We start from the raw sequence: 7364 nt of genomic DNA, 5'->3' as shown, positions 1-7364 counted from the left end.
GGGCTACCCCTGTCCCTATTAAACCGATTTCACTATACGAGCATGGTGGGAAATGGATCATGAATCACTGCACACTTTGCTCATAGTGATCAGTGATTCCTATTACTGTTGAATGTTAGTTCTTTTAGTGTATGTGTCTATGTTCTCCTTTCCAGACATGAAGTTAATTTTGGATAATGCACTAATTTTCTACAGTTTTTTTGGTCTTTCTTCTGGTTAAATAATAAAAAAACATAGGTGCTTGTATAAAACCAATTTCTTACTCAGTTATAAAACATTAAAATTGAACATACTGGCCCTGCCCCTGTGTATGAATGCAACTATCCACACAGTGTTCTCAGCCAATTATCGGGTCAATCAGACGATAAAGGACCAGTTGGCCAGATATCACATTAGTGTGTACACTGAAGTGAAGAACAATTATCGTTCCAAAGCACATTGTATCGTTGAACAAGCTTTTTAAACCGGACTAAAAATTTTAGTCATCGCTGAAACGACTTTGTTCCAATCCTGCAGTATGTATGCATATACGATCAGGGTCTCTGTTAGAGTTTACAGAGTCATGATCTTTTCATCCAGTGGTTATGACAAATGAAGAGCACAGATCTGAGGGTAAATCTTTTAAAACATGTATAGTGTGTACGCATGAATCGGCATGCTGATCAGGACTTTTTAGTTGTTTGTAAAATCGTTACTGATATGGCATCGGGATACATTTTCTGTAGTGTGTATCCAGCCTAAAAGTTGCACTGAATTTGAAACATGTCTTTAAGCCACAAGTTAAATGAGGTAAGTAGTAGTCATTATGAACCTGATTCATAAAGGAAAGTTAAGCAAAAGTAAGTAAGAAAGACAAGACCATGTTTCATTGGAGGGGGAGGTAAAGCTAAAATGTGATGGCAGATTTATATTTGGGGTAGGGCATGGGCATGTCCTAGATGAACTTTACATTTCAGTGTACAAATAATCTATCAAGTATTTGTGTGCTACATGAGAAAAGCAGACAGTATTTAACTTAAAATAGAAAGCTAATTTGTACCCCTTGCATTGTAACATGGTTTTGTCCAGAACACTTGAGTAAGAAAACACAACATTCAGATACTGAACATAAGGTAAGAATTTGTTTTAATATGTAAAGAAATATAAAATAAATGCAATTGATATAGATGTTGAGTTATTTAAGGGAAATTAATCTCCAAATATAAATTTTGTTTTTGCTATTTGTTGTATTGAAAACTTTTTTTTCATATATGAATTTCTCTGATCCTTATCTAGAAAGACTCACAACAGACAAATAAAGTGTAGGGTGTCGGTGAATGTTACATACTGGTAATGCTTTATTGAACTGTCAATGAAGGTTGGGATGGATGAAATGGAATCATTAGAGCATCCACACTATCTTCAAGATCTCTGCTGGACAGAGTCAGTCCTACAGGGTAGTTACAAGAAAAAAATGAGGGGGTAATTTACTAAAGTGCAGTTTTGTGTATTGTTTTAAAAAGGCCACAAATCGCATGCGGTTTTCAGCTCCAAACCATATGATTTACTATACTAACCAGCGGTTTGGAGACAGAAAACTTAACCCACATGTGACTTGTGATCAACCTATCAAACTCTTGCGTATTTAAAGTATGCCACTTAAAGGAGCAGTTTTCTATTGGCTTTCAAAGAATTTGGGAGTGAAGTCCCCTCTTTCAAATGGTATGGCCGCTTAGTAGTTATTGTTTGGTGATCCCATGTGATCACTAGGCAATAACACCCTGCACTACAGAAAACTTTAAAGAGCACAGGATTTGGTGGGTTTTGTAATGCACAGATCTCCCTCATCCTGGTATCTAGAGACTTAGTGTGGGAGACTCCTCTTACAAATGAGATGCCCCTTAGTATTTATTTGCTGGTCATCACCAGGCAATTTACAATAATGGAGAGGGCGCAAATATACAGTGACTGAGTATGATGTTTATAGCTCTTTCATGAGCAGGTGATACAGGATGCACACGGGCAGTTTTCAGTTTGCAAATGCCGATAAGCCAAACTGTACACTACAGAAAGCATTAAGATGTCCAGAGATGGGGGGATTTAATGCCTCGATCTCCCCCCATCCTGGCTTCAATAAACTCAAAGGTACTCTCATATGATATGTTAGGTTGTCTGATTTTCAAAATGGTATGTCTTGTCATATTATTCCTACACATTTTATGTGTTTCATTCAAGACTGTGCATACTAGCAAAATAAATAAATAAATGCAGATTTTATTCTAAAAACCAATGTGTAGAATCCTGGTTTTTGGTGTTTTGGAGAGGTGAATTTATGCCAATGCAAGAACCAGAAAGTATTTATTGGTGTTATTTAGAAAAACAATGCACACATTTTATGTTAGTTCACTTTCTTGCAATTTCAATAAAAACACATTTTTGCATAATTGAGCAGATTTTTAGCTGTTACTGGAGGTATAAGTAAACTAATAGCATTTTCTGAAATTTTCTAGTCTTCTGAAACCCCCCCAAGATATTTATGTGGGTACTGCATAAACCAGTGGATCCCAAACTTTTTCAGTTCCAAGCACCCTTAGGGTCTCCATAATTTTTAGACACCCCTAAGCCAAAATAATTACCAAGTAGTCCCCGCCTTGCTTACACTGGCATGGCCGAAGCACCCCTGTAAAATCACAGAGGCACCCCAGGGACCCTAGGCGCACAGTTTGGGAACCATTGGCATAAACAAATGACTCAATGGATACTGGATTGTGACCAGCCAAAAAAGTGTCAAAATAGGCTCAGTGGAGAAGGAGTTAAAATTTGTTAGGTTTCAAAAGGACACATGCTAGGAGAGGATAGTTGTGGGGTTTGCAATATTGGAGGTAATTCTATATAGATTCTCATCGTTGTCTTGCCATTTTTGGTTGTCTCAGACCTTGTTATTGTGTTATTGTTAATGTGTACTATCATTTACAGTCCTGCCAGTGTTCCTTGTTTTGAGTTCAATTTTAGTTTAGTCAGTTGTTTTTCTTTTTGTCATTTTTGTTGGTGGGAGGATATGGAGAGAGAAAGGAGACGGGGTGCTGTTAGTGATAGTGTGGTGGAGGAAGATAGGATGTAGGGCAAGAAGTGGCAGAAACAATTGGAAATAGCACAGGAGAGAATGGAAAGCAATTTTGTGGCAATGACTGGGGCATTCAATTTCCTAATAGGGGCAGTTGGAGAAATGAATGCCAACTGTGTTTGGGTAGTGTCCCAAATGCTCCATGATTTGTTTTCATGGCTTCCTTTAGCCTCTACATCTACATAATGAACCAGGGGTGGCATAAGGGAAGGTCAAAGCATGTGGTGCCAATCACCCTCTTAAAAATATACATAATGGGCCTGATTCATTAAAGAAAGTAAAGCAAAGAAATCAGTAACTTCCAACCTTGGCAAAACCATGTTGCAATGCAAGGGGTGCAAATGAGTTTATTATTTTGCACATAAGAAAATGTTTCCTGTTTTTTCATGTAGGATGCACATACCTGATAGTATTAATTTTAGACTAACATTAAAAGTTGATCTAGGACATGCTCTATCCCAATTATAAATCTGCCCTCACATTTTAAATTCACCCCCCCCCCCTCCAATACAAAATGGTTTTTGCCAAGTTACTCATTTTATTTGCTTTACTTTTCTTAATGAATCAGCCCAAATGTATATAATATTAATAAATATTGTTTTTTTCCCTCTACGTGTTTATTGCATTGTTAAGAATTACAACTTTTTTTGAACACCGCTTAAATTTGAAGTATTGCTTATTTCTTTGTTCTTTCACCTACAACCCCCCTGTGTATTATCCATAGCACCTGATGGCAAGTACCATAAATGGTGCCCCCTAATGAAATTATAAGCGTTACCCCGGTCAAAAATTAATTATTATTGCTCCCTTAAGCAATCAAATAATATTATTCTTTTAAAATAATCTTGCCCACTTAATTTATCATTACATTAATATTGCCTTTTCAATATAATGACAAAGGAGTATTGCCCTTATTCAATAAATAATGGCTGCACTCATAATTATAAGTATACTGCTGCTCCTCTTAGGTTCTCAGACTGCATGCTGATTGGGCAATCTCACCTATAAGAACCAGTTTTTTTAAAAAGTTGTTATTTTTCTGGCAGTGTTACATGCAGTTTTGCAAACAATACATTTATAAATCACACAGCTTATATACTAGTCATTTGAACATTTTTCAGATTGCAGTTTCAAATGATATGGTTTAAAAAATATGCTATATTATATGCGGTTTGGCTTTTAGTAATTCTGATCTTTTCAAAATCACATATGAAATGTCCCCAAAAATTGTGATTTGGCTAAATTTACCCGAGCCTGCTGTAGATTTAACCTATCCCAGATGGAGTATGGTCATACTATAAGCACCTGGGGTTATTGCTAATTAATGATGGACAATGAACACATCCTGCACAATTTGCTTCCTTCCAGGGTCCATCATCAATTCATAACTGTCTATGTTTCTACTACACGCACTATTTCTTCCCAATTCAACCTGTGTTAGTGAAACCATCTATGTGTATCTACCATAAGACAATGACAGTTACAGTATAGACACGTGTCCTTGTCAGTTTCAGGTGAACATCTTTTCCTTGGTCTTGCAAAAGAGGACTCTGAAGATTAAATTATACAGTGCCTAAGAACTCTACAAGACAAAGATACTTCAATGTAATTATCAGAGAGCTCACCAGTAATTGTATTTAATATGGATTGTTAACTTTCGTCAGGTCCTCAGCAGTAATTGATTTAGGAAGGCCCTTAAATCCTGAAGTACGACTCCTATAACCTCTGTCAGTGTAGTGTCCTTATAGCTCAAATGGCAACTGAAAGAAAATAAATATCTGTCCTATCCAGAGCCATAACTTAAAATTTTAGCACCTGGGGCTAGAAACAAAAATGCGGCCCCCCTAGCCCTCAATTTTAACCAAATGAATGTAAAATATTCATAAACCCCACGTCAGCATTGCGCCCTGGGCGACTGCCCCTATTGCGCAGCCCTAGTCTATGGTCCTACTTGTTTAACTTGCTCCAGCATTTGTTGAATGTCTGTGTGAAGTTATTTTACACGTTACTGTCTGTAACTGTACTGAGGTATTACATTTGTGATTTGATTAGTAGTATTCTGCAGTTGAGCTTTGAGGACACTTCTGGGAGTGGTGTGGGATTTAAGCTGACATACATTCGTTATATTAAAAACAATTGTGTCTATTACAATAGCTAAGGCTAGGTACACACTGAAGAATTTTCCGACCAACGTTTTATCTCAATCGATTGTACCTATGACTGAAGGTTCGATCAGTTTGACAATTCATTTATAAACACTGACACGATTTACCTTTAGATCTGTGCTCTTCATCTGGTCCTTCATCTGGTCCTCTAGTCTTCAGAGAATGACAGCACAATATTCATTCATTCATTATTGTCACATTGTCACACTGATTAAAACCACCTTGTTATAGCTATCCACATGTCCTAACAAATTTCGTTAGCTTCTGTGACTCTGAAACGAAACATTCTGTCTCAGAACAAACAAATTAATTATTCCTTCTACAGCACTATCTACATTTATTCACAAGGACATTCATCGCTAGCATCGGCTGAAAAGAACACGACTCTGTAAACTCTATGGTGAGCATGAGTGCATACACACTACATGATCTGTCGGTGATTGGTCGGAAAATATTAAACAGTACGACCAACCAAATGAAACGATTATCGGCACTTTGGGATGACTTTAGATTATCACGTCAATACACACTCATACTATGCCTGACTAAACGGTCGGATGTCGGCTGATTGGAAGTATTTTGTGCAATCTTTGGGCCAATGTGTGCCTATCCTAAAACTTCAGACTAGGGCATTTTATCTCTAATACCTACAAACGCTACAATACCGTTCTGGTGAACCCAAAGAGACACCTGTTGGTAAGATGTACAGTTGATTATCCATATATGCTGTATATTACACAGATTAATGTTATCTAGTGATTAATAATGTTGTATGATTCTGTTACCATAAGCACAGAAATAAAGTAGTGGATTTGTAGGTGTACAAAAAGAGTAAATATGTTTTGGAGGAGAGGTAGGTGCTCGCTGGCAGCATAAAGCTGTGTTATGTGCTCGTTTGTGAAAACCTTAGTGTCAGCGCATTGACAACGGTGAGTGGGTTTTGAGTGTGATACACATTGATTATATTTTTCACTGGTGGATTGAAATATTCCTTTAAAAAAATTATTGCACTATATTTTCTTTTGTTTCCTTTCATGTTTTACTGGAGCAAAAATGTTTTCTTGCAGCAAGGGAGGAATCGTTTTTTTCACTTGAGTTGGAGATCTCATTTTTGGAGGATTTCTTTTAACTTTATTTGAAGAACTTATTTTGGACTGGTTTGACATTTTCCTTGAATTATTCCTGGACACTGTTTTATTTGATTTAGGTTTTATTTGCTTACACAGGGTAAGCGCTAATGTTATAATCCAATTATTTGTATGTAAGATACCCTAGGTAGAGTTTTATACATGGAACAATATAAATATATTGGAGTATATCTTTGTGGAGGGCTTTGTAGATGAGAACCAACATTTTAAATTGTATCTTTAGTTTAAAAAATGTTATATCTCAACATCTAATTAATACAATTAAGATAAGAACAGAACTTTTATGTTTTGGGGCATAAAGTGAACTATATATGCTCTTTTACATTAATATGCTGATGTTTTACTCTATTAATGACATAATATTATTTAATCAGTTTGACTGAAACTTTTTGATATACACCTTGAAAAGAAGGGGTATTGGTTCCACTATACTGAATAGGTTCTTCCCTATTATAGCAACCTAGTGGCATAAATCAAAGTAAATGGATTTCTAATTGATTGTGTTCTAACATATAAGAAATTTATAAAGCGTCACCATGTTATGCAGCACTGTACATTGAGGGGATCATTATACAAATAAATAACATACAATGATATGAAAAAAGAAAGTAAAGAGAGCCCTGCTCAAATGAGATTAAAGTATATGAGGTGTGGGGAACAATTGATATATAAGGTAATGGATTACCAATTGTAAATGGTGGTGTAGAAAGTATGTGTGGCTACAGGGCTGGCAACACTGCTCTGTTCAACTCCTCCCCCTTACACGTTACCCCCCAACCACCACCAATCAGATACTGCCCCGCTCCCGCTTCTGCACGAGGGGGCTGCATTGTCTGTCAGACTGAAAGTCTGGTGCTAGGTTGTGAAATCATTGACAGCATGGAGCAGCAGGAGCTGTAAGATTCACAGGTAAGGACCTTCTGGCTGTCGCTCCTCCATACCAGCATT

This window comes from Mixophyes fleayi, chromosome 5 (genome assembly GCF_038048845.1).
Source record: "Mixophyes fleayi isolate aMixFle1 chromosome 5, aMixFle1.hap1, whole genome shotgun sequence".
NCBI lineage: Eukaryota > Metazoa > Chordata > Amphibia > Anura > Limnodynastidae > Mixophyes > Mixophyes fleayi.
The sequence above is the reverse complement of the archived record's forward strand: the minus strand, read 5'-3'. Positions refer to the sequence as shown.